This window comes from Pteropus vampyrus, unplaced genomic scaffold, assembly GCF_000151845.1.
Source record: "Pteropus vampyrus isolate Shadow unplaced genomic scaffold, Pvam_2.0 Scaffold448, whole genome shotgun sequence".
Taxonomy (NCBI): domain Eukaryota; kingdom Metazoa; phylum Chordata; class Mammalia; order Chiroptera; family Pteropodidae; genus Pteropus; species Pteropus vampyrus.
In genome coordinates this window covers 60,182-70,392 of record NW_011889229.1, presented here as the reverse complement: position 1 = coordinate 70,392, position 10,211 = coordinate 60,182, and the positions used below count along the sequence as shown (strand labels likewise).

At 49.7% G+C, this 10,211-nt stretch overlaps 2 long non-coding RNA genes across 2 annotated transcripts; one reads left to right on the top strand and one right to left on the bottom strand.

The window, feature by feature from the left end:
• Positions 1-4,696: 4,696 nt before the first annotated feature.
• Positions 4,697-6,954, bottom strand: LOC111732352. The gene is made up of 3 exons (XR_002777509.1): positions 6,739-6,954; positions 6,414-6,557; positions 4,697-5,408 (listed from the first exon to the last, which is right to left on the bottom strand). It is a non-coding gene; the product is annotated as an uncharacterized LOC111732352 (long non-coding RNA).
• On the top strand, positions 6,475-8,498 carry LOC111732353. The gene is made up of 3 exons (XR_002777510.1): positions 6,475-6,555; positions 7,443-7,569; positions 7,732-8,498. It is a non-coding gene; the product is annotated as an uncharacterized LOC111732353 (long non-coding RNA).
• Positions 8,499-10,211: the final 1,713 nt, after the last annotated feature.

The following is a 10,211-nucleotide window of genomic DNA, read 5'->3' as shown; positions in this document are numbered from 1 at the left end:
ACTTGCCCGCCCCCGACCCCGGTTCCTTTTGTATATCTTCTGCTGAGACCCTTAAAGCCAGAGTCAGCGTCCTCAAGAGACCAGAACTTAAAACTGTCCAGAGCAAGAACCACAGTTTATGGAGAGTCTGGGTGACACATATTCCCCTGGGGACCTCAATAAGGGCACACTCAATAGAACGGTGAAGAAGAGACTCTTTGGAGTGAGTTATAGAGAAATACGAGATGAAGAAATGAGTACAGCAAACATATGCACCTCTTTTAGGATGTTTTGCTGTGAAGGAGAGCCAGGGAATTGGTCAGAAACTAAAGAAGGATATGGAGTTGAAGGACACAATTGTTTTTTTTTTTTAAAAAGAGAAGAGGTTCCAAACCATATTGGGGTGCTGATGAGAATGATGGGGTAGAGAGAACATATTGATGCCGCAAGAGAGAGAAGGTATAAGTGAAGGAGGGAGGCTCTTGAGAGAATGAGGGAGTGGGGTTCAGAGGACAAGTAAAGTGTAGATCTTGGGCAGGGGTCCTTGTTTTCTGGAGGTGAAGACAGAGGACAGTGGTGCAGGAGGATACAGGAGTGTGGATTGGGTGGAATATAAGGCAAGGGTATCAGCTGTGAGTGGGGATGAGGGAGGAGGTTCAGACCTTTAAGGACAGAGCAGAAGGGCCAAAATAGTTATTATGGATCATGGAGAAATGAATGTAATAGGGAAGCAGTAGCCTTCCTGAGTAGTGATGCATCACAAAAAGAGACTGGTCCTGGATGCTATGTGGGACCCATCAGCAGGACTCAGCTCTGCCCCTCTCAAAATTGCAACCTTAAACCATAGGCCAGTCACCTTTCTCAAAGCTCAAGTTTCTTCTGTCACTTGGTGATGATGTTTAGCCAGTTCATAGCTTCTTGCGTCCAGAGGCGAGAAAGGTGAGTGTTTGGTATAGTGACTGCCCTGCAGAAGGGGCTCAATAAATGGCAACCACCATGATTGGTGTTGGGTGCAGACCATAGATTTTCTTTCTTACTCTCAAGTCTTGGTGGAGTCACAATTGCAGTTTTTTTTTCCTTCCTGGTGTTTCTCCTTCTGTCATTGCAGAATTTCCCTTATTCATTGCATCAATCTTTTCAAATGATTGCCTTAGAGATTCTCAAGAACAAAGTGTCCTCAGGGTGTCTCTGTGGTTGGTTGGATGCCGATGGGAAAACACCTACAAATTATTTTTCAGATTGTAGAACAATAAAATTCAATAGAAATGTAAGCCGTGTGTAACTTTAAATTGTCTGGGAGGCACTTTGAAGAATTTAATTTTATAATTAATTGAATTTATAACAAATTTAATTTTTATAAAATATTTTACTTAACCTTATATAGCCAAATTATAATAATTTCAACATGTAGTCAATATAAAAATTATTCACAAGCTAGTTCACATTATTTTTTTTTTCATCGTAAGTCTTCGAAATATGGTGGGTGTTTTACTCTCACGGCCCATCTCAAATAGGACTAGCCACATTTCAAGTGCTCAAAAAATGCAGAGAGTGGTTATTACATTCGACACCTCAACTGTAGAGGCTATAAGGCAGGGCTGGGGCAGAATGAGACCTTTGTAGATATTTGACAAGCCTGAGATTTTCAGTGACTTTAAGCAATTAACTTGAATGCTCTAAGTCTCAGTTTCCTCATCTGTAAAATAACAGTGAAAACCTAACATTATTCAGTACATACTGTGTGTCGATCACTGCCCGTGCTCTAAGGTATTAACCTAGTTCATCCTTACAACAAATGTTTGAAGAAGGTTGACGCAAGATTTAGAAGGATAGATAAGCTCTCGGCAAGAGCCTGGCATGTATTTTGAGAACCCGTCCTAACAAAATCTCACACCTAGTGCCTATTTGGACTATTATTACTATCACGTTTTTCTTCATCCCCAGGGGAGCAAAGCCCCCCCTCCAGTGTAGTGCCTTTTTCCTTCTATACACCTTTTACCCAATATTTATAAGTGTTTTTCCACCCCCCCATCCAACCACAGAGACATCCTGAGAACTGTTTGCTTGTCCTCAAGAATATCTAAAGCAATCATTTGAAAAGGTTGATGCGATGAATAAGGACGATTCTGACAGCAAGGGACACACCAGAAAGGAAGATGAAGAAGACCACCCCATCTATCTGGCCAAGATAACCACAGAGACAGGAGTGGATATAGGGTCTCCTGCTCTGACTTCCTCCAGCACAGGATCCACAAGATGAAATAATACGTGATGTAATGACACATTGTTATCACTCACTGATCCATTTTGCCTATCTTTGAAAACTAACCAAGTAGTAAACCTGACCTCTCACTATTGCAGAGGAAAGGGGGCTTTCGTGCCTTCTCAGAGAGAAGGGAGCAGAATCTGAGATGGAGAAATTGAATGCCTTGTAGGCCTCAGAGAGTAATAGGAGGAAGGCGGACTCAGTCGAAGTCTGCCTGTCTCCCATCAACGTTCTGATATTTACTTTCCTCCTCCTTCTCCTTCTTTGCTTTTTAAAAATTGTAAAATACACATAACAAAGAATTTATCATTTTTAAATTAATGGACAATAATTCCTTTTTAGTAAAAATTCTGGGTGACTTTGGTTAATAAAATTATATAGGTTTCAAGTGTACAATTCTATAATATTGCATTCCGTGTTCACCATGCAAAGTCACAAAACTAAAAGCAACAAACAAATAAGAATTTACCGTTTTAACCATTGTAAGTATGTAATTCGGTGACATTAAGCACATTCACATTGTTGCGCAATCGTCCAACTCTAGAACTTTTTTATTACCCCAAACAGAAACTCTGTCCCCCTCGAGCAATAACTCCTCATTCCCCAGCCCCCAGCAATCACCAATCTGCTTTCTGTCTCTGCGAATTCCCTTCTTCTGGACATTTTATCTCATTGGGATCATGCAATCTGTGACCTTTTGTGTATGGCTTCTTTCGCTTTTCAAGGTTCATCCACACTGTAGCACGTATTAGTATGTCATTCCTTTTAACGGCTAAGTAATATTCCACTCTATGAACGGACCACGTTTTGTTTTTCCATTCATCTGTTAATGGACATTTTGGTTGTTTTCACTTTCTGGCTATTGTGAAGAACGCTATTATGGACATATCTGTGTACAAGTTTTTGTTGGAGTGCCTGTTTTCTCTCTACATCTTTTGCCTGGTATTTTCTCTTAGAAGGCAAGAACCTTATCTTCTTTAGCTAAGTAATGTGCCTGGTAGGTGGCTTTTATGTTAGCAATTGTGGAAGCATCTGTGATACCGTGATTCATAATAAGGAATGTATACTTGGTCTTCATCCTCATTCCTGGCACAGAGCTCCTAAAACCCTTGGAATTGCCAATGATGAGAGTGATAAAAGTATCCTTTGTTATTTAATGAGGTGACCTTTGGAAAGCACCTAAGGATGGGAGCTGGTTACCAGAGAAACCAACTCTGTGACTGGAGGGTCAGAACTTTCAGTCCCAGCCCCCACCTCTGGGGAGGGGAGATGGGCTGCAGATTAAGTTCGATCACCAATAACGATTTAATCAATCACGCCTATGTAATGAAGCCTCCTTAAAAGCCCAACAGGATGGGGTTCAGAGAGCTTACAGGTTGGGGACCCCGGATCCGGAAGGACACTGGTTCCTGTTACTCAAGCAGCCCCAGAACTACAGCCGTCCCCCCTCGTCCATGGGGGATATGTTCTAAGACCCCTAGGGGATGCCTGAAAATGAAGATGTTACCGAAGCCTATGTATACTATGATTTCTCCTCTACATACCCACCTATGATAAAGTTTAATTTATAAATTAGACACAGCAAGAGATTAACGACAACAATAACAAACTGGTACAAATACAACAACATATTGTAATAAAATTATGTGAATGGCTTTGGGGCCAGTTAAGTAACATAAGGGTGACTTGAACACAAGTGACTGTCAACCTAATCAATGAGCCAGCTAAGTGACGGACGGGCAGGTAGTATATGCAGCCAGGAGATGCCGGACAAAGGGATGGTTCACATTCCGGTGGGATGGAGCGAGCTGGCATGAGATTTCACGAAGCCAGTCAGAATTGTGTGGCATTTAAAACTTAAAAGTTGTTTATTTTTGCAACTTCCACTTAATATTTTCAGGCCCCGGGTGACCTCGGGTAACTGAAACCACAGCGGGGGAAGCTGCAGGTGACGGGGGAACTACTGTGCTTCCCCTTCTCGCCCCTCGGTTCTGCTGCTCTGGAAGCCACTGAGGCTTGGGAATCTTTGCCCGGGTCAGGACCCAGATCCATGACGGTAGAGAACTGGGTCCCTCAGCTCTAGGATGACGAAGCAGGAGAGCTAGGGACCCAGACTCCTGGCACCGAGGACTGCATCTCTTTGAGCCTCTGTCTTCTCATTTGTGAAATGAGCCTGTTAGTCCCTCTCGCAGAGCGTTGTCTGCACAGTGAAAAGAGACAGAGTGTATTCGCACAGCTCAAGGCCACTCTACAGGAAGGAGGACGAGCGATCACGACACGCACCGCACGACATGGCGGAATCTCGCGGACGTGATGGTGAGTGAAAGCAGCCAGGTGCAAAAACGCTGTGCGATCGCACTTACAGGACGTGTCAACACAGGGGAATCGTGCCGACTGGGGTCAGACAGTGCTTATGCGTGTGTGCGTGTGCGTGTGCGTGTGCGTGTGCATGTGTAGGTGACTGGAAGGGGGCAGGTTGGGCTGTTCTTGACCTGGGTGCTGGTTACACAGGTGTGTTAACCTTGGGAATATTTGTCAATGTGACATTTATGGTACGTGCAATGTTCTGTGTGCATATTATACTTCAGGATAAATGTTACTGAGAAGAAAAGGATGGAGGGAGGGAGAAAGGAAGAGAGAAAGGAGGGACAGGGACAGACGAGAGAAGAAGTGAGGAGGAGACAGGACTTTCCTGGCACAGAGGAGGTAGAGGGTAAGTTTCAGAATTTTCTACAGCTGAACAGATGAAGTGGGGTGAGCTGACCCAGGACTGAGGAGCGACGGTGAAAGTCATTCCTTGTCCTTCCTCACTGGCACCGCCATCCACACATCTGGAGGCACAGAGGGGAGGCTGGGAAAAACACCAGCACCGCAGACGGGAACAGCTGTGTTCTCAGCACGATGGTCGGTGACCTGAAGCACTTACACAGTGCCTGAGGCAGAGAGGCTGCCAGTGACAAATTCCCTCCATCGTCGATATTATTTCCATGGGCTAGAGATGGCCTCGGTCTCCCAAGTCTCAGAAGAAGCCAGGGATGGTGATTTCTGGGCCTCTGACATGGTAGAGACCCGTGTCCGTCCCCACGTGCCACGTATCCATATACCCACGGGAGCGACACCGGTGATGCGTCGAGATGGCTCGTACGGGTTCACAAAGAAACGGCTGTTAAAATTTCAGGAATTTTATGATCCTTTATGAGAAATCAATCATATAAAATTGCAATTAAATAAGTGATATTAAAAAAACGAAGTCAAGAAATTCTTAAAATTCATCACTGCCCAATGACTTTGCCACATTTTGATGAACAAACGAAGTTCCAGCATCGATTTTTTTTTTTTTTAATCTCACTTTTTCTCACTTGTTAACAGAAACAGAAATATCAGCCAGGATTTATGGTGAAACAGCACTTATTTACCAGGGACAGGAGCTGAACTGGATAGCAGTCAAGCATTATTTTTAGTCTGGTTTTGTGCCATTACTGATTGCAACAGAACTATAAGAATTAGTACCGGATTTTATAAGAAATGGTAAGTTGCCCTGAAACTCTCATATGGAATCGACAATAAAGACTATCATGCATTGTATTATTATTTGCAAACTGTGTGCTCCCTATTCTTTATAATCAGTAGAATTTATCATAAACATATGTGTTTCCATACAGACCTTGTTTACCTAGGGAGAGCTGGTGGTTAAACGTTTTACCATCATACCGCAGTGTGGAAATCACACGTGCTGAGGGTTCTGCAAGCGCCATGTTCAGATCCCGGCTCTGTCACTACTTGCGTGATCTTAGACAAGTCACTTCCCTTTTTAAAACCTCAGCTTTCTTTAACAAGGGAGCTATACTAACTATCTGAGAGAGATCTTTTGGTCAGAGAAAACCGAATATGAAGTGGCTAGCCCAGGGCTTGCCATCGATATGTACATGGCCACCACCAAGCGTCCCCCTGTTGCCACCTCCGTCAGTCAAATTCCAATGCACCAGGCAGACACTCCTAATCCGAAGGGCTCCCCGTGAGGGACAATTCGAAATAGTCCCATTTCACAGATGAGGAAAGAGAGGCTGAGGCGAATGAACCGGTTCCCAACCAAGAACACGCACGTAACCAGCTCCTCCCCGGGGCCACCCGTTCCTCCCACGCCCCAACATCGTATCCTTCTTCTGACCCAGACTGTTGTGTGCCTCCCACGGAGCCTCTTCAGGCCTTGGTCGAGGCCAGGCGGATCCAGGACGCGAGGTGAACCACGGCAGCTCGGGAAGGGAGTAGAGGAGGCACAGAGCCAAGCCACGTGTGCTAGAGAAACCCAGGTCTGCAAAATTCTGTCAGAGCTCAGAAAGTGATGGACTCAAGGGGCTGGGCCTCCCCGTCGACATGCTGCGGTGAAAACCCCAGATGCCTCCTCCCTCAGGCCCCACAGTCCAGCCTCCAGCCTCTTCCCTTAGACCCAGCAGCCCCGGCGCCAGCCCCTCCTCCCTCAGTGACCTTCCTACCCGGCCGCTGCAGTCCCTTCCTGCCTCACAATGGCCAGGAAACTTCTCTTTCCAGATCTGTGCAAAATGAGACCCCTCCTGTCTTGCTTCCCTGGGAGAGGACAGAGCTGCCTAGGAAGGGGGTCTCTCTCCCTCTCCCTCTCTCTGGCTCCGTTTACCTCCGGGGAGCAGGTGGGAGCACTGGAGGAGGCGGTGGCTGTGCCTTCAGCTGCTGGGACAGGGCTGCGGGCAGACAGGACCATCCCCTCCTCCCCGCAGAGGCAGGTCAGCGTGCCATCACCACCACCTCCCTCCTTCCCAGGATGTTGGCAGAATCTCTGAGGCCTCAGTGTTTTCCAGAATGTGGGGGTGTGGGAGGAGCAGCCTGTGTGACTTCAGCAGCCCAGGGCTCCACCGAGAGCTCAGGGGGCCAAGCCTCTGATTTCCTGGAAATGCAGGGACCGTCGGCTTAACAGACTTGGGATCTTTTCTCCCTCAGTTCTACTTCCCTGGGGGTCCTCAGCTCTTCCTTCTCAGGACCAGCCACTGCGGGGTGGCGGTGGAAGAGGAGCTGCTGGGGAGACTGGGGTGGGGGGGTGGGGGTCAAGTTGCTGGGCTCTGGCCCTCCCCCTCCCCACTTCCTCCCTCTCCTTTTCCTCCTCTGCCTCTTTCCCTCTCTACTTTTCCCGACCTCACTCATTCATTCGACACCTACTGTCTACCAGGCACCGGTCCAGACCCCGAGGAAACAGAGTCATGAACAAAACAAGCAGAGACGGCTGCCTGGGTCCCTGGGGAGAGCGCGCATTGTAGCAAGAGACAAGCACATTATACAAAAAAGATAATAAATGGGTAAGTCGTATCTTACGTAGGAAGGCTATAAAAGCTACAGAAAAAAGAAAAAGTAGAAGGGGATAGAGGAGATTAGGGGTCCCCGCTGGGGCAGATTTTCTTATTCAACAGGGGGGTCAGGTGAGGCAGCCCCTCCCTGCCCAACTCTGTCACTCTATCTAGATTCCCCCGAAGTGCTTCCCGGTTCCCCCAGGGCACCTGGCAGAGAAATCCTCGCCCGGACTCAAGCATTGGATGAAACACAACCTTCCTTAACTTCCCCGGGCCTCTTGCTCTCCCTCGTCCCCCGGAGGTGAGCGGTCATGGAGCCAGTCCTTCCCGGACGACCCCATGGGACCTGCCACCCAGATACCTGGCCGGACGCCCTCAGTCTGTCCAGTGCGTCCCTCGCTGGTGCCCAGAGCTGCCCCTGACCCTCTCCTGCTCTCAGGGCTCCCTAGCGCCCCCCAGGACAAAGCCCTGACCTGAATCTGGCATTCGAAATCCTGCACCCGGGGTGGGGAGGGGGGGCTATATACTCATCCGCCCCCGGGTTTTGTCACTTACGCTTCCACGACGACTTCCACCTGCCCATGCCTGACTGACTGATCAGGGCACTCCGGGCCTTGGATGCTCCGCCCACTCCGCCGTCCAACCTCCAGCCCCACCTCCACCTGGCTAACGCCTGCACATCGCCTCCTCCAGGAAGCCCTCCGGGAGTCTCTGGCTGGGTTGATGCATCCTCGAACTGGCCTGTGGCCCTCTGTTTGTACAGCTGTCTCCTCCATCAGACTGACACCTCCCGAAGGGCCCGGGTTTGAGTCATCTGGGTGCCGGGCATCGCCCAGCTGAGGGCCTGGCCGGCCAGCAGGGCAGATATTCCTGCAGTAAAAGAATGTTCTCTCCTCTGCCTCTCCTCCATGTCTGCCTTATCATCTCCCCACTCTTCACTCCTGCCCTGCTGGTCTGGAGACCACACTCTGAGGTTTTCTGATGATGGCAGAAGTCTTGGAAGGGCCATTGGGAAGGCCTCGGGTCGGGGACGGGAGGTTAGCCCCCAGGGGAGTGGAGGAGGGTTCTGGGAGAGAGACGGCTGTGAGCGAGCGGAGCAGGAGGTGGTCCTGCCATGAGTAGTCTCTGTCTCTTGGGGAAGGGCCCGGTTTCATCTGTCCTTGGCTTTCAACTCTGTCCTGGCTGCTTCCAGCTTCGGTTAGCATTTCCTGCAAGGGATTCTGGGAGACTGGACTCCTGGTATAAAGGAGGGGCTGGGGGGCCCGGACCCCCGGGTCTGAGGGGTGAGGGGGTAGGGGCCTGGACTCTTGGATCCTAGAGAAAGAAACTGTTGGGGTTTAAAGTCCTGGTCCCTCCACACTCATCGACGTTCTGGTTTTAGAAACATCTGGTTTTATACAGCTGCTCCACCCTGGTAGGGTGGGGGTGGGGGCTGGACAGCCAAATACCCAGTTTCTGAGTGGAGCCTGGGCTGCCCCCACCCCCACCCCAGGGTAGAGGAATCACCCTCCCCGCCTGCTCCGGGCTCAGCTCCCACCGGAGGACCCATCATCCTGACATAGCCAGACACCAGGCGGCGGCCCGGGCTCCCGGCACCCGCGTCAGCACGGGCACGCCCTGCCTCTGGTGCCGCGGGCCGGCTCCCCTCCGCTGGGCCCTGAACTGGCCTGCTTCCCCCTGACAGCCAGGCTCAGGCAAAGGCCCAACCGGGTACTGCCCCCGTCCCCGCCCACATCCTGCCTTCCAGGGAAACCCAGGAAACGAGGGCTTGGCACCTTGTGGGGTACAGCTCCAGGACAGGCTGGACACGATGGAACAGCAGGCAGAAAGGACTTAGAGACAGAAAAACAGAGCAACAGTGAAGGAGAGAGAGAGAGAGAGTGAGTCAGAGCCAGAGAAACACATACAGGGAAAGCACCTCAGAAAGAGATGCACGGAGATGCGGACAGACGGAGGGTGGATAGAGGCCGAGCTCGATGGATCAATCGATCGATCGATCGATAGATACAGGCAGGGAAAGGAGAAACAAGCGGCCACTGAGAAGAACGGAGAGAAACAAAAACTGGGGGACAGAAAAGAAAAAGAGATAGAGATACAGTTATTCAGAGAGTAAGAGATAAAAATATATAGAGAGGGACAAACAGAGAGAGAGAGAGAGAGAGAGAGAGAGAGAGAGAGAGAAAGGATGAGAAGGTAAGGGAGAGGCACTCGGAAAGAAGGAAGGACAGAATCAGAAAGTCAGGAGCACCAAGAGTCAGACATTTAGCTACGCAGAAACGAACCCAGATGGAAGCAGGTGGAAATGCGAAGGGAGAGAGACGGGAACACACAGAGAAAGAGAACCGGACAGACAGGTGGACAGAGAGAGAGGGCAGGGAGACAGAGACAAGGGCCAGACTCGGGGAACAGAGGCCGGGAGGACATGGGAATGGATGGGGATAAAGAATCGGTCACAGGCACAAGGAGAGAGACGGACGTCAGCTCACAGTGAGAGGAGCAGAGAAGGAATCACATACAGAGGTTTTTCGGCACAATGACATTTATCACCCGAGTCCCCTGGTTCTGAGGGGCTGGGGGCTCAGACGCCCAGGGCCCTCGTCTCTTGGGTCTCGGAGAGAGGCCCCTGGCACCTTTGGAAGCTCCCTGGGGGC